The 22686-nt window shown below is 37.2% G+C and overlaps 1 protein-coding gene and 1 pseudogene across 1 annotated transcript in view; one reads left to right on the plus strand and one right to left on the minus strand.

The window, feature by feature from the left end:
* PPM1E (protein phosphatase, Mg2+/Mn2+ dependent 1E) overlaps positions 1–22686 on the minus strand; it is a 247924-nt gene that overhangs the window by 218354 nt on the left and 6884 nt on the right. The window lies entirely within an intron of this gene.
* LOC122727036 lies at positions 16321–16439 on the plus strand (annotated as a pseudogene).

Genomic DNA, 22686 nt, shown 5'->3' on the forward strand with positions numbered 1-22686 from the left:
TTTCAAAGTTTGGCATATAACATGGAGGTAAATGCAATTATTTTAGGAGTTGACTAAGGGGAAAAAATTCCTCGCTAAAATATTTGGAGACAAAACACACTTTATAAAAAGGATGTGGACCAGTGTAAGAGGTTTATAAATATTAGAGAATGGGGAATTAGGCTTTAGAAAAACACCTTAGCAGAAATAATAGAATTAAGAGGAATCCCCAAAAAGCAAAAGCAAAGCAGATCCAGTAATGAAGCTAGAAGAAAGACTAGACATATAGGACATGGGCTTAGCGATAGTTTTTTGAATAAACTGGAAAAGCAGTTTAAAAAAAAGTAAGGCCCACATTACAGTCAGGCAGATGTTTCCTTGGAGAAAACTCAGTTGTTTGCCAAAAATGCCTTGATGATTTTAGATTATGGCATCTCTGCCATCTGTTCACGTGTTTGGCTATTCGTTAGTCCTCAAAGTATATTCTTTGTTGACAATAAGGCCATGTTTATGCCTCATCCTAATACAATAATCCTTTCTTTTTTCCTTTTGGTATTGTCCCTTCTGATATAATGGGATAAAAAGCTAATCTTTGTATTTTGAAGACAGACTAATGGTTCTTGTCTTTTCTCCAGTTACCTGTCTCTATAGACACTATCCTTGCTCTTTTCTGCAAGCTACTAACACTCAACCAAATTCTCTAACTTAAAATGGTGAAAGACTAGGGAGTTATAGACACATAATAGAAGACCTCTACAAGTTTTCAGAGTATGAGAAAATGTGATTCTCCCATGAAGCTTTGGAGAACACATCCATTTATAAGACACTAATGGTGCAATGAGATGTGTAAGAGTTTCCTAACCAACCAGGAATCACACTTGATAGGAAGAATAGAAACCAGTGAATGCAAGTCGCAACCAGGACCTTGAAACAAAAAGATGCCAGATACCATCTCTCTTCAGAATCACAAGTTATATTAATTTATGGAGTTATAGGTGATGCTCTGCATGTGTCCTCAGACAAAATAACCTCACAGTGCCAACAATTTGTATGCTGCCAGTAAAATATAAACTCCTTGAAAACTGAGATTGCTTCATTTTTTCTCAGTATCCTGAAGTATCTAGCTGTTGACTTTTTTTCATGACCCTCTTGCATCACTCTGATTTCTCTTTCCATTTTTTTCCTCTACCTCTCTAACTTTTCTCCCTACCTCTCTTATTTTATCTTCAAAGTCCTTTTTGAGAGCTTCCATGGCTTGAGATCAATTCATATTTTTCTTGGAAGCTTTGGATGTAGGAACTTTGATTTTGTTATTATCTTCTTCTGAGGGTGTATTTTGATCTACCTTGTCACCAAAGAAGCTTTCGATGGTCTGCTGCTTTCTCGGCCTGCTCATCTTGACAGCCTATTTCATGGCTTTTAACTCCTTCTTAACTGTAGTGCTGCTTCCAGGATGCACTGTCCCAAGCTACAGGGGATCCCAAGGGATACGATCAGGCTTGTTCTCAGCCCACCTGGCCTGTAAGTAACCACGACCAGCTTTCTCTTTAACCCAGAAGCATAAGTCTGATTGAAATATGATTCTCTATGGTTGGAAGCTTGACGTGCCTGTGCCCCTCTCTCACTGGGCTGCTACTGCTCAAGTCTGCTTGCTGGTTCAGAATATGAGCGCTCTGACTTAGCTCCAGTAGAGACCACAGGTATTTCCCCCCAGCCAACTGCTGGACCCCCTCACCAGTCCATGAGCTGAATTTGAGAAGAAGCTGCTAAAGATTGTGAGATTCTGTAGGCACAGCCTGCCTGGGGCTGGATCTGCACCACGTGCTGAGCTCCTCTATCACCCTGGTATAGTAGGTGATCCCAGTCGCCTAATTAAGCTGTCTTTGGCTAGAAAATAGTCTCACTCTGTTCTTTTGTGGGTTATGCTGCTCCAGGAGTTGTCTTATGGCATTATTTTTGGAGGTATGTGGATGGATTTGTCAGGAGCACAGGAGAGTCACAGTCTTTCCTCCGCCATCTTGGCTCCACTCCAGTGCTGAAGTACCTAGCATAGTAAATACTTGGCACATAGAAAGTACATAATAAATGCCTGCTGAATGGAATAAATTATGATAGTTTTGTCACCATATGAAGAATCATCTCCAGCAGAATGAAAAACAAAATGGAAAGGGAAATAAATACAACTGATCATCCCTTCATAATTTATATAATGTAAAGAAAGGAGAGGTAGCACACTATAATGGATAGAGAGATGGCCTCATAGACAGGAAGATTTGAGTTCAAGTGCCACCTCTGACACATACTGACTGTGTGACCCTAGACAAGTCGCTTAATTTTTCAGTGCCACAGACAACTAACACCATTAGTTGAAGAACACTCTAAGTAGTCCATCTGCTTTGTAGGGAGAGTTTCTTCACTAGGAATTCCCTGACCCAATGAAATCACAGATATAGACCTACTTTTCTCCCCACCTAAAAAAAACTATAGTAGTTAAACCTAACATATGTGCAAGGTAGGCAAATGGCATACCCTGTGGTCTGCTCTAGATAGAGCCTACCCCAGGGATTGCTGATCTTCTCTCTGACCACTCCAGAGGAAACATGTATTCAGCTTTGAAGGACTTGGTGCTTTGAGATGATATAGCAAACACTTAAAGGCCCCTTCCTCTTGACCACTCACATTCCATCCACCTCCTCCAACACCCAAGAAACAGGGTCAGGGTATTATGTTAGTTTAAAAGGAGTGATGGGAACAGCTAGGTGGCACAGTGGATAAAGTACTGACTGGATTCAGGAGGATCTGAGTTCAAATCTGACCTTAGATACTTGACACTTACTAGCTGTGTGACCCTGAGCAAGTCACTTAACCCTCATTGCCCCCCAAAAACAAAACAAATAAACACACAAAAAATAAAAGGAGTGATGGATTCTTCTCTCTTCTCTCTTCTTTTTTCTCCCTAGAACATGTGACATCACATAACTTTGGAATTTCTTATGAGAGGTGGGAGAAGGGAGCCTTTCCTGACCCCAGTAGCATGGTGGCTATGAGTACAAGACAGTAGATGCCTAGTTTATCTAGGCAAGCCTGAGAGCACTGGGACCATGACTGCCTCTTCTGATAATGCATCTTCCTTGGACATGAAAGAGTGATATTAAGATGTATGGATCCCACATTGGAAGCAGTTAAAGAGTTTGGAAGATCTGGGATCCCTCAATAAGATCTAACTGGCTGCAGGAAGTATTCTGCAACTAGACCCTTCTCAGAGATTACCACAGAGAGATGAAGGAACCCCCAAACCCTGGCTTGGCTTTTCAGAAGACATGGATCTTGCTGGACATGTTTGGATGGTGCCAGTCTGAGGGTAAAGGGGAAATGCTAATCTATCAGTCTTACAAAGAATCTCATGTTTTAATGTTAAGTATAAACTGCCTAAGAGAGTATAATAGTAGTTGCAAGTTACTGCTTCATGTTTTAAGGTTTTTGTCAACATGTACTTACTAATCTTCTGTGTATGAGTCTGTATATGTATGTGTGTAGTCTTTTGTTTTAGCACTTCTGTGTGGTGGAAATTACTATCCATACGTGATCTACATTGCACATTGAGAAACTTTGTGAGACCCTAGATGTGAACCAAACTTAGCTTTAAATGATTCTTCCTGGGGCTCTGAGGTAGGGAGTAACAACCCAGAAAAAGTTGAGGGGAAAAAAATCTGAGCCCTCCTCTCTTCAGAGACTAGGCTTCCCCACTAGTAAACACATCCTTCAAGAGTGAATCCAGGGGCAGCTTGGATGGCACAGTGGATAAAGCACCAGCCCTGGATTCAGGAGGACCTGAGTTCAAATCTGGCCTCAGACACTTGACACTTACTAGCTGTGTGACCCTGGGCAAGTCAGCCCTCATTGCCGCCCCCCCCCCCCCAAAGAGTGAATCCAGAGCTTTGTCATTGTTGTTCAGTCATGTCTGATTCTATGTGACTTATGAACTTTTGTCCATAGGCTTTTCTTGGCAAAGATGCTGGAGTGGTTTACCATTAAGGAAATGGCAGTGACTTGCAACTACTGTTATCCCAATTTTACAGATAAGGAAATGAGGCAAAAACGGGTGAATTGACTTGCCCAGGATTACACAGCTAGTAAGTGTCTGAGGCCAGATTTGAATTCAGATCTTCCTGATTCCAGGCCCAGTGCTCTATCTACTGTGCCATCTAGCTACCCTGATTCAGGATCCAAAGCTAGAGGCCCCTTAATGAAATAAAGAAAAGAGCAAGCACCTCAGCCTCCCCCTTTACCCAGTGGTGACCATTTGAATTGTTACAAATGAAATTATTTTCTAATTTTTTTTTTTTGCAGGGCAATGAGGGTTAAATGACTTGCCCAGGATCACATACCTAGTAAGTGGCAAGTGTCTGAGGCTGGATTTGAACTCAGGTCCTTCTGAATCCAAGGCCAGTGCTTTATCTGCTGTACCACCTAGCTTCCCCTTTTCTAATGTTTTTAAGGAGTTTTTCTGGCTTAGATCTACTAACAATACCAAGAATTTTTTAAAATTATAATTTAAATATACTTTATATATCCAGTACTTAGCCCAGTGATTGGTAAATAGTAGGTGTTTAATAAATAGTGATTGATATCTGAAAGTTCCTATAAGAATGTGCTATACATTTTGAACTAATTTGGTTATATTTTATAGCTGCAGTCAAAAGCACCATACGTATTTTTTTTTTGGCAGAGCAATTGGGGTTAAGTGACTAGCCCAGGGTCACACAGCTAGTAAGTGTCAAGTGTCTGAGGTCGGATTTGAACTCAGGTCCTTCTGAATCCAGGGTGGGTACTCTTTCCTCTGTACCACCTAGCTGCCCCTCATATGTATTTTTTAAAAACAAAATTCTAGAGGATAGTTCTGATTTGTTTATTTTAATTTAGAGATAATCTTTCTAATTCTTTATACATACTTTCTTTTTTTTTTAAAAGCTTTTTGTGTGTGTGTGTGTGTGAGGCAATTGGGGTTAAGTGACTTGCCCTGGGTCACACAGCTACTAAGTGTTAAGTGTCTGAGGCTGGATTTGAACTCAGGTACTCCTGACTCCAGGGCCGGTGCTCTATCCACTGCGCAACCTAGCTGCCCCCATACTTTGTAATACTGAGGAATTAAATAGTCCTTTAAAAAGCAATTTCTAACCCAAAGGATTTTTCTTCTAAGGTTACAAAAACAGTACTAGATTTATATTACATATTTTTTATTTTCAAATACAATGAACATCTAAAGAATTTTAGTATCATAGAACTCACCAACTAGCTTTGTCAAGCTGGCTCCATTTTGAGTAGAATACATATATGTATATTTTCAGTAAATTTTTCCATGATTCAAACAACACAAAACTGAAATGATGCATAAGAATGGAAAAATAAAACAGAAGAAAACATAGCTGCAAAAATACTTGCTTCCCATACTTGACAAACAGAATAAATGTTATTTTTAAATAAATTGATTTATTAGTCATTTATTGGTCAATATTTCAAAGAAAATGGAAAGAGATCTTATATTATATCTATGAGAAAGTAAAAAAGTACTTAATAGACCACAGAACAAATGATTTTTTTCTCTATTCCAACCTTGTAAGACATGGAATGGTTGACAACATGCCAGAGTTTCTCTTTACAATCAGGAACCATATGTTTTAGGTAGAAGCAACAAGATCAGAGTCAAGGAGAAAAAAAAAAGAATATTACTCTATTACCTATTGTTAAACTGTAATCTGTTCTAAATGATATAAAACAAAAATTTTGTACAAAACAAACAAGAATATTAACCAATTTTGTGTGCCTCTACACAGGTAGGTATGTATTTATATGTATACATGAAATTTCATTTATATATGTATATATACACACATACATATCGATACATACAGTATAAAGTGTGTATATATATATATATACATACACACACACAAGTTTTCCCTATGGGGGTAGGGAGAGAGAGGAGAAAAGAATTTCCAAAAAAAGAGAACCTAAAATGGACTTATTAAAATTTAGATTAGGGGCAGCTAGATGGCGCAGTGGATAGAGCACCGGCCCTGGAGTCAGGAGTACCTGAGTTCAAATCCAGCCTCAGATACTTAACACTTACTAGCTATATGACCCTAGGCAAGTCACTTAACCCCAATTGCCTCACTAAAAACAAAGAAAAGAAAAGAAAAAAAAAGACTTAGATTAATTATTTTTTTTCTTCTTACCCTCTCAAGATCTTAAGATGCTTTCTTGCTTTTATACTAACCAAAGAAAATAAAGATTCGTTTAATGAATTTCAAGTTTCTGCCAATGTACAGAGTACTCATTAAAGAAAAAAAGACAAAAATTAAATATATTTCTTTAGGAAATGTATTTCCTAAGAAATTCCCCTCAATTAGTTGTATAATCCTCAAAAGGGTACTCCAGTTTAGGCATACAAATAAATAAAAAACAATTCAAGGATCCACTAAAAGTATATCTAAACTTTTAAAGCTTTAGGTTAGAAAACAATGTTTTCAAAGTTTACTGATCAAATTTCCAGAATTTTTAAAGTTGAAAATACAATTTGAAATCTGGAAATTTTCCAAATAATTTCATTTTAAACAGAGTTCCAAACAGGAGAACAATGCCAGAACTTGAAAACATAATGCTATTCAGTTAACAGATGCCTAAAGCTGTGTTTTCCATTCTGTCCAAAACTAATCTCAAAATCGATTTAACTTGTTCATTTTCAATATTAATTATTGAAGTAGCCAAAGGCAGCTATTTCCTTTACAATTCTAATCCCAAATGCAGTTGTCATTTATTAAAATAAAATGTTTTTTGGAAAGAAAGAACTACTCTGGGGAAGGAGGAGACTTTTTTTAATTAAGTAAAAGGAACAGAGAAATATTTTGGTTCAATTAGTTTGCAATCTGTATTCATTTCACATATTCAATATGTAGTCTTTTGGAAATCACTAAACCACATACCTGTCAGTAATCAGTAATAGATTAATCTATAATAAAAATTATAATATAATAATGTCAAATATCATCAACCCCATAATGAGACTAACATGTAACATTTCGATCACTCTCATTGCATAATTATAATTCTTTTGCTTAGTATAGTGTACAATGGCAGAAAGTAAAACTGGTACTTCAGAACTATGATTCCATTTTATAATATTGGCCATTTAAAAATTTCAGTTAGGGAATTATCCCCTCTCACTCCCCCAAAATAGGGGAACATAATTCCTGATGTTAAAATCAAAATTATCCTTGACGAACAAAAGAAAAAGAGGAAACAACAAGAAAAATGTTTTCAGCTTTTGCTACCACAGAGCTCTATAAAGAAACTGAAGATCAAAATCAAAATGTAAACACTTTCCCAGAATAAGAAAAGTAGAAGAGTACAAATGAACATTTAGAAAGTACCCTTGAGGTTGTAGTCTATGCTAAATCAACTAATTAAAAATCACAACGTAAGAGTCCATTAAATATTCCATTATTCAGTTAGTGTGTTTTTATATACCTAAAGGCATAAATCAAAATCAACCCAACCATGAAGCTGAATTCTTCTCTTTTCTCTGGACTTATATAAAGAGGGACATTTTGTTTAGCAAAGCCATGTCATGTTGAATTTTTCAAATTTTCTTAAAAATGACTTATTGTTGCATAAGTTTTCTACAATGAATATCAAAATAAAAAGAGATTGTGTGTGATATGGCAAGTCATGGTAAAGGGTGATTGATACATACACAGACAATGAATAAATTACTGTAGGTGTTATTTTCTTAGGATTAAATGTTCAAATACGGAGGCAAAGAACCAAATCAAATTAAGTATTTTGTGATAAGTGTTATAAACAACAAGGTATATGAATAGAACTGACAGAGCAGAGAGCTACATAAAACCAAGTTTTACTAAATTCAAAGAGTAGTCTCAATTATGTGTATGTGTGGGTAGGTGCCAAAAAATAATTAAAAAAAAGACAATACTACCTCAGTTAACTTAAGGCTCTACCCTACTAGTCAAATTACCAAAGAGTCACATTATAGAAAAGTAGATAAAAATAATAATAAAATTCATCTATAAGAACAAAAGGTCAATAATCTCTACCTAAGTAAATGGGAAAAAAGTAGGAAGAAAGGAGATGTAGTAGTACCAGATTTCAAAGTATATTAAAAAGTAATAATCATTAAAACATTTTAGTACTAGTTTTAAAAACAACATATGTGATCAGTGGAACAGTACAAAATAGATGGACACAAACAGAATCATGGCATAGTGTTCAATAAATTAAAAGGATTTCAATTAGTATGGTAAGTACTCATTATCCAAGAAAAACTACTGGGAAAACTGAAAAACAGTTTGACAGAAGTTAGGATTAGATCAATAATTCACATCATACCCTATGAGAAAATCCGAATGGTTAAAGGATCTAGATTTAACAGGTCACATTTTTTAAAATATTGGAACTATACCCCAAAAGTCACTAAACTTCTGAACCAAAGATATCACAATTAGGTATATACCCTAAAGACATTTTTAAAAAATCCATAGGAAAAGGTCCCATGTGTACAAAATAGAACACATTTTATTATGATAAAGAACTGGAAAGAAAGTGGATGCTCATCATTTGAGAAATAACTGAACAAGTCATGATATACACATTTAGTAGAATATTATTATAACATAAGAAAGTAGGAATGGAACAAATTTGAGAAAACCTAGAAGGCCTTGAGTGAATGATTGTGGAATGAAGTGAGCAGAACCAGAACAATTTATACAATGACTCCAACAATGTAAAGGAAAACAACTGCAAAAGACTTATAAACTACAAACAATGCAATGATCAATCATGACTTTAGGAGACTGATGATATATTTTGGCAGAGAGATTCATAGGACCATAGATTGATCGAGACCACTTAGTGCAACTCCCTAATTTTATAGAGGATGAAATTAAGGCCCACTGAGGTTAAGTGAATTGTACAGGGTCAAACAGACAGCAGGTGCCAACTGCAAGTTTCAAACCAAGGGCCTCTGACTTCAAAGCCATTGTACCTTTCTATGTGATTATCCATTAGAGTTACAAAATAGAATATATATTTTTCTAACAGTGCCATTGTGTGATTTGTTTTGTCTGACCATACTTATTTACAAAGGAAGGCATTTACTTATTGCAGGGGTGAATTACCAGGAAGATAGATATTCTTACCCTCTGCCACCCAATAAGAAAAGAGCATCAATGAAATGTTTAAAATACATAGAAGAGAGCAGAATGAAGTCTACAGGGGACACATAATCAGAGCTGTCTTATAATTATGATGTTAAATTTAATACATTCTTTAAGAATCAAGAATACAAATAAAAGAGATATATGATGTTATCTATCATTCTCTTTTTCTGTCCTTTGAATAAGGAAGTGTTTTGTTATTGATGTTTATCAAGTTCGTGATAATAAAAAATAAAAATAAATGCAATGAGTAGTGAGTATATCCATATCAAATTTCACAGATTTAATTTCTGCAATTTTACTTTTATTAGAAAAAAACATTTGTGATATGCCATCATTACTCAGAAACTTCTTTGAAGTTCATTCTATCCAGATATGTCACTCTATCCACATTCCATATCTACTGGCCCAAAGTCATTCTGCCTCCTTTCTCAACAAATTAAGCATCTGGTTCATAGTCTGCCTCTCCACACTAATACCTGTCATCATACCAGGGGATTTTACCATAGATGTTGATTTTCACTCAAACACCCTGGCTTCCCAGTTCCTCAGTCTCAACTCCTACAATCTACATATTCACTCCCTGTTGCCACACAAAGAGAATAATAATCATGATCACCCAGAAATTTTTCATTACATGATGAAAACTCCAGACATTTCTCTATCCAGCCATAACTTGTGATGCTATCTCTCTCTTTGCTACACTTATACTAATCTTCATCCTGTCTGTAATACACTCTTTGCTGCTCTCCCAGGCTGTCACCCCTACTCAGAATTCACTTTGCTCCTTTTGCAATCTTGCCCTTTGAGTTAAACAGTTCAACTTTAAACTATCCAGTGGTGGTTTTTTCCTATCTTTAGAGCTAAGCAGTGTTGATCATGTAGTAAGAGGTTAATGCTTACTGATTGATTGATTGTATCTACTTTGTATATATTTTATATACATCTTGTTATGCCCCCAGGAGACAATAAACTCCTTGAGGTCAGGGACTGTGACGTTTCTTTCTTTGTAAGTATAGTGCCAATTATGTTTGGTATATATACCAAGTCTTTTTTTGTTTGTTTGTTTGTTTTGGGGGGGGGGGTTTGTGTTTTGTTTTTTTTTTGGTGAGGCAATTGGGGTTAAGTGACTTGCCCAGGGTCACACAGCTAGTAAGTGTCATGGGTCTGAGGTCAGATTTGAACTCAGGTCCTCCTGAATCCAGGGCTGGTGCTCTATCTACTGTGCCACCTAGCTGCCCCTATATATACCAAGTCTTTTTTTTAATTAATAAAGTATTTTATTTTTTTCCCGTTACATGTAAAGATAGTTCTCAACTTTTGTTTATACAGGCTTTCCAATTTCAGATTTTTCTCCCTCCCTCCCCTCCCTTCCCCCTCCCCTAGAGAGCAGGCAATCTGATATATATATACCAAATCTTAATAAATGTTTGTCAATTGGTGTGTTATCTGAAAAATCATAAGATGAAGTTTATATTTGTTCTTTCCTTGTTACTTTACATGTAGATAATACTGGCCAGCTGTAGGTATATGCTACTGAGTAAGTCAAACAACACTATTTCTACTTTGTCACATGATCTAAAGGTACCATGGCTATAAGCTCTTATTGTTAAAAATGCAAATTCAAATTTACCTATTTTAGGGAACTGCCTTATCTTTGAATTGGGAATCTGTAGATTTTTCCCTGGCTCCACAGTTAATTTCCTGTATAACCTTGGAAAGTCAGCAATTCTCTTTGTTTTCCATTTGCATATCTGCTCATTGAGAGTAATGTCAGCACTGCCACTCCAAAGAATGAGTAATGTATGATTTTTGAATAACGGCTAAATTAATTGTTAAATATGAAGAGTTGTTGGGACCTTTGTTTCTAAGCCTACAGAGGTCATCAGGGACACAAAACCAATGATCCTATCACTTTACAACTAACACACTGAAAGACACTCACTTTTCAAAATCTTTATTTGGTAAATTGTTAGGCTCTGAACAATATACAACATAATGATAATAATAAGAGAGATAGCATGAAATAGGAGAGTAGCTGGCATACAAGCAGTGGTTAGAGAACAAGCCTTGGGTTCATAACAATCTGGGTTCAAGTCCCTTCCAGCATATCCTATGTGTGTGACCTTCAAGAACCCACTCAAGCTCTCAGTGCTGCAGGCAACTCTACAAAGCATTTAATGGTAGAAGAGTTGTCCATCTGTATAGGAGGAAGTTTTCTCACTAGGAACTTGCTGCACTGGTAAAATAACAGGACCTAATCAATAATAACAATTACAATATAGAACTTAGAGGACTTAGAGCTGGAAAGGCTATCAGAGGCCAGCTAGTCCAAAACTTTCATTTTATAGGAAAGAATCTGAGAGCCAGAAATACGTTTTCTTCTAGGACCTTAATTCTAATGATACAGTGCATAGGAGTCAGCTAGCTGGTTCAGTGAATAGAGTGCCAGGCCTGGATTCAGGAAGACCTGAGTTCAAATCTGACCTCAGACACTTACAAACTGAGTGACCCTGGGCAAGTCACTTAACCCTGTTTGCCTCAGTTTCCTCATCTATAAAATGACCTGGAGAAGGAAATGTCAAACCACTCTATTATCTGTACCAAGAAAACCCCAAATGCGAACACAAAGAGTCAGACATGACTGAATAACAACAACAAATATATTTTATAAATAATGCACAAATATATTTATATCATTTCAATCATACTTTGATTTGGTGGTTTGGGGGGGGGGGTTGGCCAAGGCAATACATTATAATGGATGCCAAGTCATCCATTATAACATTATAATCAACCTTCAGAAAAAGATTACTTATCTGAAAGCTTCTTTGCTTCTGTTTTAGTTTTCTGTGTCATAAGTTTGAAATATGTTAACACAAAGAAGGGCAATTGCTGTACAGAGGCTGGAAGGTATTGCTTTGTAGTTAAAAGGGGCCATGTATTTGAATCCCTAGAACATGTCTGCTTTAAAGTTATTTCTATACTTACCTGGTATACTAGACAAACTATCACAAAAGAATCCTATTTAGTCTTTCCCAGCAGTAGGGATTCCTATTGTGCTGCCTTTTCCCTGGTGGGTTAGGCTAATGTAGGAAAGTTATGGATAGCTCTATTTTACAGACTAAATCAAAAGATAGAATTTTAGAAGGAAGTAAATATGGAATTCAGTAAGTCAATAAATATTAATTAATTATCTACAATGTGCCAGGCTCTGTTCTTAGTGTTGGGGATATCAAAAGAAGCAAAGGGGCAGCTAGGTGGTGCAGTGGGTAGGGCACTGGCCCTGGAGTCAGGAGGACCTGAGTTCAAATCCAGTCTCAGACACTTAACACTTACTAGCTGTGTGACCCTGGGCAAGTCACTTAACCCCAATTGCCCCCCCCCCCCCACACAAAAACAGCATTAAAAAAAAAGAAGCAAAGGATAGTCTCTGCCCTCAATGAACTAACAGTCTAATAGGGGAGACAACATGCAAACAAATATGTATGAACAAGCTATAAACAGGATAAATAGAAAATAATTAAAAGAGATAAGGCACAAGAATTAAAAGGAATTGGAAAAGACTTTGTAAATTGGACTTAAAGTAAGCTAGAGGAGCAACTAGGTGGCACAGTGAATAGAGCACTGACCCTGGAGTCAGGAGGATCTGAGTTCAAATTTGACCTCAGATACTTCATACTTACTAGCTGTATGACCCTGGGCAAGTCATTTAGCCCTGGTTGCCTCAAAAAACAAACATCCAGAGTCATCTCCAGTCATCCCAATATAGATCTTGCCACTGGACCCACTGAAGGAGAGAGTGAGGCTGGTGACTTTGCACAGCCATCCTTCACTTAAATCCAATTCACTGCCAGTTATAACATCACCTCCCAATGTCATGGTCCTCTTCAAGAATGAAGGACAAATAGGGGCAGCTAGGTGGCGCAGTGGATAGAGCACAGGCCCTGGAGTCAGGAGGACCTGGGTTCAAATCCGGCCTCAGACACTTAACACTTACTAGCTGTGTGACCCTGGGCAAGTCACTTAACCCCAATTGCCTCACTAAAAAAAAAAAAAAAAAGAATGAAGGACAAATAGGGGGTGGCTAGGTGGCGCAGTGGATAAAGCACCGACCCTGGATTCAGGAGGAACTGAGTTCAAATCCAGCCTCAGACACTTGATACTTGCTAGCTGTGTGACCCTGGGCAAGTCACTTAACCTCCATTGCCCTGCCCCAAAAAAACAAAAACAAAAACAAAAAATAAAGAATGAAGGACAAATAACAACAAAGTAAGCTAGGACACCAGTAGGTGGAGATAAGGAAGGAGAACATTCAATGCCTGAGGGACAGTCAGAGAAAATACCTGGAGTTGAGAAATGGAGTGTCTTGTTCATGGAAGAGTAAGAAAGTGTGCATCAAAAAGTGTTGGGGAGTCAGGTGTAAGAAGACTATAAAAATAGGAGGGGGCTAGGTTATGTAGTGCTTTGAACACCATGCAGAAGATTTTGTATTTAATACTGGAGATGATAGGAAGCTACTGCAATTTATTGAATAGGAATGTGACATGGTCAGACCTGTACTTTGGTAAAAATCACTTTGGTGACTAAATGGAGAATGGGCTGGAGTGGGGAGAAACTTAAGGTAGGCAGACCCATCAGCAGGCTATTGTAATAGTCCAGCCAGGAGATGATGAAGGCCTGCACTAGAGTGGTAGCAGTGTCAGAGGAGAAAAGGGAGTATATTCAAGAGATGCTGCAAAGGTGAAATTAACAGGCCTTGACAACAGATTGAATATTGGGGCATGGCAGGGGGAGGGCAGGGGAGAGATAATGAGTACATGATGACTCCAAGGTTGTGAACCTGGGTGATTAAAAGGATGGTGTTGCCCTGGACAATAAGAGGGAAGTTTGGAGGGAGGAGAGTTTAGGAGGAAAGATAATAAGTTCTGTTTTGGACATGTTTAAGATGTCTATTGGGCATTCAGTTTGAGATGTCTGAAAGGCAACTGGAAAAATGAGATTAGAAGTCAACAGAGAATGTGGGGCAGATAAAAATGATTTGAGAAACATCAGCATAGAGATGGTAATTGTATCCCTGAGAGTGGAGGAGATTATCAAGTGAAAGAAAATAGAAGAGAAGACCCAGGACAAAACCTGGAGGGACACTTATGGTTAGAGGGCAAGATCTGGATTAGGATATAGCAAAGGAGACAGAGAAGAAATGGTCAGAGGTAGAAGTACGAATGTCCCTTCAATCTATCAATTAGACTATCACATTCTTCAACATATTGCTCTTCTTCATACATAATTATGTTTAACAAACTGTGCTGCCTTAAACTTGGAATAATAAAGTAATTTAATACCGTCATGTAGCAGTTGCTTAATAAATGTTGAACTAAAGTTTCAAATGCAAATGTTTATAGTAGAGTCATCCATATTCAAAATAAGTTTAAAAGTACCTATTTAAAACTACTTTTCTTATGTTGATCTCTATTAAAGATTGTAATAAACTGCAAACATTTGAAGACACTTAAAAATACTTTGATATTGCAGTGACTTTTAATTTTGTCAGTGTCTTTCTGCTGACACTGACTTCAACTTCTTTGCAACTTAGGAGACAGTCTTTGAGAATTGTTATGGCCAAAAAATTAATCATTGTAATCTGCAGCATCTCCAAACATCATCATCAACAACAACAAGAACAACAACATTTATATAGCACTCACTGTGCTAAGTGCTTTACAATTATTATCTCATTTGTTCCTCACAACACTCTTTTGAGGTAGGTGCTATTATTCGAAAATGAAGGACACAGAGATTAAATGATCTTCCCAGGGTCACATTCCTCGTAAGTGTCTAACTGTAGGCCCAATACTCTATCCATTGCACCACCTAGCTGCCCAACATTTAAAAAAAAAAAAGAGGAGAGCTAGGTTTGAATCTCAGTTCAGTGACTTATCTCATGCCCTTATCTTAGTCACCCCAGGTTTACAACCACAGAGTCATCCTTGACTCTTCCCTTTCCCTTAACCTCCATATCCAATTAATTATCAGACTTATTAATCGCCAATTCCACATCTCAAGTCCATTCCTTTTTTTCTACTTTACACAACCACTACCCTGGGCCTTATCACTTTTTATTGGAATTGTCATCGTCTCTTTTTCTTTTTTAGTTCCAAATTTTCTCCCTCCCTCCCTCCCCCACTTATTGAGAAGGCAAGAAAAAGAAAATGTGATACAAATATGCACAGTCATGCCGTACAACTTCCACATTAGCTATGTTTTAAAAAGCAACATAAAGAACAAAGTATGCTTCAATCTGCACTCTAGGTCCCTCAGTTCTCAATCTGGAAGTAGATAGCATGTCTCATCATGAATCCTTCAGAATTCTGTATTGATCAGTTATTAAATCTTTCAAAGTTGATCATCTTTACAATACTGCTGTTACTTTTTAGATTTTTCTCCTGGTTCTGCTCACTTCACTTTGTATCAGTTCATCCATGTCTTCCCAGGTTTATCTGAAACCATTCCCTTCATCATTTCTTTTTTTTTAATTCAATTTTATTTTCAGTTCTAAATTTGCTCCCTTCCTCTCTTCCTCCACCTTCCCAACTTATTGAAAAGGCAAGAAATATAAAAATCATTTTACTTCCTCTGATCCTCTCTATCTCTTGTTTGGTCATACACTCTTCCCCTGTAATTTCTGCCATGGTCTACTAATTTGCTTATATCATCCTTTATGTCTAAACTGTGTTCCCAATTGGAGATTATCTTGGTATACAATTAGAGATGTTGATCTATGCCTAGTTTCTCCACACTACTTTCCAGTTTTCTCAATGGTTTTTGTTAGTTTTTACCCCAATAGCTTGGATCTTTTAGTTTATCAAAAACCAGGTTACTGCGCTTATTTGCTTCTGTATACTGTATACCCAATCTGTGCTGCTCATCAAACTATTTCTTACCCAGTATGAAATTTTTTTGATGACTACAATTTTATAATATAGTTTTAAAGTCTAGTATTGCTAGTCCTTCCTTCCCTCCCCCCCCATTAAATCCCTAGATATTCTTGACCTTTTATTCCTCCAGATGAACTTTCTTTTTTTCCTAGCTCTATAAAGTGTTTGCTGTCTACAGCCATACCACCCTAAACATGCCCAATCTCGTCTGATCTCAGAAGCTAAGCAGGGTCAGGCCTGGTTAGTACTTGGATGGGAGACCATCTGGGAATACCGGGTGCTGTAGGCTTTTTTAAAAAATGTGATTGTGCATATATAACCTATATCAGATTGCTTTCCATCTTGGGTAGGGGGGAGGGAAGGCAGAGAGGGAGAAAAATTTGAAACTAAAAATCCTATGAAAACAAATGTTGAAAAATATCTTTACATGTAACTGGAAAATAAGAAAACAATAAAATATTTTTATGATAAAGTATTTGATAATTTGATTAGTAGAGCAAGTAAATTAATTGAGGCAGCACTGTCAGTTTTATTATATTGGCTCAGCCAACCCATGAGCAATTAATATTTCTCCAATTATTTAGATCTATATTCATTTGTGTAAAGAGTGTTTTATAATTTGTATTCATAGACTTCCTATGTGTGTCTTGGCAGGTATGACTCCCAAGTATTTTATACTCACTGTAGTAATTTAAAATGGAATTTCTTTATCTTTTCTTGCTGGATTTTGTAGGCATATAGAAATGCAGATGGTTTGTCTGGGTTTATTTTGTATCCTGCAAGTTAACTAAAGTTGTTCATTATTTCAACTACTTTCTTAGTTGACTTATGGTTCTCCAAGTAAGCCATCATGTAGGTTGATAGTTTTATTCCCTCATTGCCTACACTTATTCCTTCAATGAATTTGGTTTTAATTGCTATATTGCAATTCTAGTACAATATTGAATAGAAATAGTGATAATGAACAACCTTGCTTTACCCCTGATTTTATTGGAAAGACTTTCTAGTTTATCTCTATTATAGATAATGCTTGCCCTTGGTTTAAGATAAATACTACTTATTTTAAGGAAAGCTCTATTACTGTCCTTTCTTATATTTTTAATAGGAATAGGCGTTGCATTTTGTCAAAAGCTTTTTCTCATCTATTGAAATAGTCCTATATTTTTTCTTCCTTTTCTTATTAATATGGTCAATTATAATTAGAATTTTTCTAATATTGAACCAGTCCTGGCAGAAATCCAGCCTGGTCATTGTGTATATTGGGGATATACTTTAGTAATTTCCTTATTAGCATTTTATTTGACACTCTGTGTTTATTCTTTCTTTCTTGAACCAGTTCGGATGAGAGTGAGGTTTAGGTGTTTTCCACTCATATCCACAACCCATTCCTTTGTATAAACTCTTTCTTGCATGCCCCAAAATGTGAGATAATTTCCCCCATTCTCCTTTTTCCTTACCCTCTCTCCCACAGCATTTCTCTTCTCCCTTCCATTCTTCTTTTGAGAGCATCCCAACATAACAGAATCACACCCAATCCATCTGTCTAATTAGACTACTTCTAAGACCCCCCCACCCAGTGATGATAAAGTTCTGAGGGGTCACATGTGTCCTCTCCCATATAAGAACATAAATAGCATGACCTTTTTTGTTTCTTATGATTTCTCCCATTTTTATGCTTCTTTTGAGTCCTGTGTTTGAATGTCAAGTTTTCTATTCAGCTCTAGTCTTTTCATCAAGAATACTTGAGGGGAGCAGCTAGGTGGCACAGTGGATAAAGCACCAGCCCTGGATTCAGGAGTACCTGAGATCAAATCCGGCCTCAGACACTTGACACTTACTAGCTGTGTGACCCTGGGCAAGTCACTTAATCCTCATTGCCCCACAAAAGAAAAAAAAAAAGAATACCTGAAAGTCCTTTATTTCACCTAATGTCCATTTCCCCCCTATAGAATTATACTTAAGTTTTGCAGCAAATAGGACTATTTCAATAGATGCAGAAAAAGCTTTTGACAAAATGCAACACCTACTCCTATTAAAAATATGAGAAAGAGGGGCAGCTAGGTGGTACAGTGGATAAAGCACTGGCCTTGGATTCAGGAGGGCCTGAGTTCAAATCCAGCCTCAGACACTTGACACTTAACTAGCTGTGTGACCCTGGGCAAGTCACTTAACCCTCATTGCCCCACAAAAGAAAAAAAAAAGAATACCTGAAAGTCCTTTATTTCACCTAATGTCCATTTCCCCACTATAGAATTATACTTAAGTTTTGCAGCAAATAGGACTATTTCAATAGATGCAGAAAAAGCTTTTGACAAAATGCAACACCTACTCCTATTAAAAATATGAGAAAGAGGGGCAGCTAGGTGGTACAGTGGATAAAGCACTGGCCTTGGATTCAGGAGGGCCTGAGTTCAAATCCAGCCTCAGACACTTGACACTTAACTAGCTGTGTGACCCTGGGCAAGTCACTTAACCCTCATTGCCCTGAAAAAAAATTGAGAAAGTATAGCAATAGAGCTTTCCTTAAAATAAGTAATATTTATCTTAAACCAAGAGCAAGCATTATCTACAATAGAGATAAACTAGAAAGTCTTTTCAATAACATCAGGGGTAAAGCAAGGTTGTCCATTATCATCATTTCTATTCAATATTGTACTAGCTATGATCCTAGTTCCTTTACTTTCTAGAAGATCATATTTCCAGTCATTTGTTCCTTTATGTGGTGGCTGCTAAAGCTTGTGTAATACTGACTGTACATTCCACAGTACTTAAATTATTTCTTTCTGGATATTTGGTTTGTTTGTTTTGGTTTTGGTTTTTTTTTTTGGTGGGACAATGAGGGTTAAGTGACTTGCCCAGGGTCACACAGCTAGTAAGTGTCAAGTGTCTGAGGCCGGATTTGAACTCAGGTCCTCCTGAATCCAGGGCCGGCACTTTATCCACTGTGCCACCTGGCTGCCTCTTCATTCTGGATATTTGTAGCATTTTTTCCTTGACTTGGGAGTTTTGGGTCTTGACTTTCATATTCCTGAAAATTTTCATTGTGGGATTTAGTTAAGGAGGTGACTAGTGGATTCTTTTGATTTCTTTTTTTTTCCCCTCTGGTTCTAAGATATCTGGACAGTTTTCCTTTATAATTTCTTGAAATATGTCTAGACTGTTGTTTTTTTTTTGTTTGTTCATGACTTTCAAGTTGTCTTAGTTCTTAAATAATCTCTCCTCAATCTATTTCCCAGGCCAGTTCTTTTTCCTGAGATATTTCACATTTTAAAAGTCTTTTGACTTTGACTATTCCTTGATGTCTTGCTGTCATTAACTTCCATTTGGTCAATTCTAATTGTTAAAGAGTTATTTTCTTCAGTAATATTTTGTACCTCTTCTACAAAGTTAATTCTTTTTCCATAACTTTCTTGCATAGCTCTTATTTCTTTTCCCATTCTTCCCTTTATTGCTCTTATTTGATTTTAATATATGTATGTATGTATGTATGTATGTATATATTGCTCTTTTCACAGCTCTTTAACTCTTCTAAACATTCTTGTTGGGCTTATACCAAATCTGCAATTTTCTTTGAGGCTTTGTTTGTGGAAGTTTTTATGTCATTGTCTTCTTCATTGTGTTTATTTCTTGCGCTTCCCTTCCACCACAGTAGTTCTTTATGGTCAAGTTCTATTTTGTTTACTCATTCTTCCAGCCTACTTCTTGCAACAAACATTTATTTAATTTTTTCCAGTTACAGTAAGGGTAGTTTTCAACATTCATTTTCATAAGATTTAGAGCTCCAAGTTTTTCTCCCTCCCTCCCTCTCTTTCCTCCCCCCTCCACAAGACAGCAACCAGGTTATATATCAGACTACTTCTTGACTCTAAACTTATGTTAGTGTTCACTTATGTGGGGTGGAGGTGGGGGAAATCTTTGACCTAATCTTCTGTATTTCTATGTCCTTCTGATACTTTCACAGTTCAGTCTGGAGGCCTACAGTTTTCAGTGTTTACAAAATGGTTTGAGGCAACTAGGTGGCACAGTGGATAGAGCACTGGCCCTGGAATCAGGAGGACCTGAGTTCAAATCTGGCCTCAGACACTTGATTCTTACTAGCTATGTGACCCTGGCAAGTCACTTAACCCCAATTGCCTTACCCAAAAAAACCCAAAAAACCAAAACAAACAAAAAAAGCTCAACAAGGTGGTTTGACCTGGGGAGAGGTTTGCTTACTGCCCTCCTGGTCTGAGCTCTACAAGTTCTTGACCAGCTTTAGAACTGTTGGATTGTGTGTGGTGGATGTTGGATTGTGTGTGGTGGAGCTTCAGAAGACTGCTGCTACACTCCCTATTGGCCCACTGGAAAGTTCTGAAGATTCAGAGTGACTGAACTGCTTGACATCCCTTTATTCTTGGTCCCTTGCCCTGGTTATCCTACTGCAGACTTATGTGCAGACCTAAAGGTTAGAATTCAGTTCCCTCTCTGCTCTTGGGCTAAGAGCCACACAGATAAATTTTTGGAACTTGTTCCTTGCTTTATACACAGCTAGGGCCTCTCTCACTTGTAAGTGTAACAGCTTCTCTCTACCCTAGAATTGTGACCTGGAACTGGATAATGGGCATTAGAGCTGCCATTTTCTAGGTTGTTGTGAAGGATGTGTATTGGGTGAGCTGAACAAAAATGCTGACTTTAACACTGCCATATTTACTCCACCTTGCCATAGTCTCTTATTTGCTCTCTACCTCTAATCTCTTTGCTCTTTCCTCACTGTCCACTCAAATGTTAAACTGATGCTACTAAAATACAGTACCCCCACAGGAAAAATTGTCAATGGTTTCCTATTGCTTCTAGATACAATACAGAAACCTCAACCTCATATAGTAAAGGAGTTGGTGGTGGTTCCGGGTTGATATGATCATAGAAAGGGGTAGATAACAAAGGAAGGACAAACAACAACAGCAGTAAAATGTTAATATGCTAACAATGGTGAGAGATATCTCTTTATGAAATGTGAGAAAGTTTTCAGATTGAACTGGAATGGAAATGCCATTAGCTAGCTAGAGAATGGGCATACCACTGGATACCTTGAAAAAGTGAAGGCTGCTGAACCCTAGAAATAATTAAATACTTGAAGTGCAGTTAAGGATAAAAAGCAATTTTGTGGGGGCAGCTAGATGGCGCAGTGGATAAGCACCGGCTCTGGATTCAGGAGTACCTGAGTTCAAATCCGGCCTCAGACACTTACTAGCTGTGTGACCCTGGGCAAATCACTTAACCCCAATTGCCTCACCAAAAAAAAAAAAAAAAAAAGCAATTTTGTGGAGGGTGAATCCACTATAGGAAATGAGGGAAGGGGGAAGAAGAAAGAGGATTGTCCCTCTTCCCCACCTTCCTTCACTGGTCATGGCATCTTGCAGGAGCTACTTGACCAACAGGGGACACCACATCCAGGAGAAAGCAAAGACACACATAGAGAGCCAAAGTCAAGAAGCAGCTTCTAGGATTGTCACCTGTGGTGGCACAGAAAAAAAAAGCCAGTTATGGATTCAAAGAAAACTAACTTTGGAAGTCAAGAGTTAAATTGTAAAGAGGAATAGGTGCAAACAACTCAGTGAAGATACCACACCGAGGAGGAAAAAGCATGAAGAAACCACAAAAGGGGAAATCATATTGTGGTCCCGCAGTACAGAAGACATGAGTTACCATGACCACATGTGTTTATTTGTGTATCTCAATACCGTATATATATATATATATATATACTTACTCTAGGTTTATGGTCACTCTTCTCAGAGACACTGTGGATATTTATGAGAGAATTCACTCTTGGTTTACATCACGGAGGATGTTTTGTATATGAAGCTCTTACTATTCCATTTCAGTAAATGACTTTGCTTTGAACTCATTTTATCCATTTAGATTAAAGCTAAGTTCATTAGTAGAAGCTTGTAGACTTTAATTTTGGGAGTGGAGATCCATAGGATGCCCTATAGGTATATATTCCTCTCCCTTGAGACCCAACCTATAAACCTGTGATGTGAGGAAGTATCCCCCTGACTAGATTTAGTGTTTAAACACCTCTACAATCTGGCTCAACTTGTTTTATTTTGTTTTTTTCCATTCTTGTTTTATATTTCTCTCTACATGCTCTCTATTATAGTCATCATATTATATTATAGTCTATTATAGACTACTAGACATTCCCCATACATGACATTCTATCTCACCTCTCTGCCTTTATATAAATAGTCTTTCATATCTGTAATATGAAATATTACATATCCCCCCCTCCCTCACCTCTACCTCATGGAATCTCTAGTTTCCTTTGAAACAGAGATCAGGTGCTACCTCCTTCATGAAATCTTTCCTGGAATCCTCCCCCGACCCTAGCCCCAATTCTTCCCAGCTATTAGCACTCTCTCCATCTTGAATTATTTCACATTGTTTTGAGTATACTTTATAACTGATTATTTGTGTACATGTTGTATAACTGTCCTTTCTTCCCCCAAATGAAATGTAAAATACATGGGGGAAGGAACTATATCTTTTTTTTA

This window comes from Dromiciops gliroides, chromosome 4 (assembly GCF_019393635.1).
Source record: "Dromiciops gliroides isolate mDroGli1 chromosome 4, mDroGli1.pri, whole genome shotgun sequence".
In the NCBI taxonomy this organism is placed as follows: Eukaryota; Metazoa; Chordata; class Mammalia; order Microbiotheria; family Microbiotheriidae; genus Dromiciops; species Dromiciops gliroides.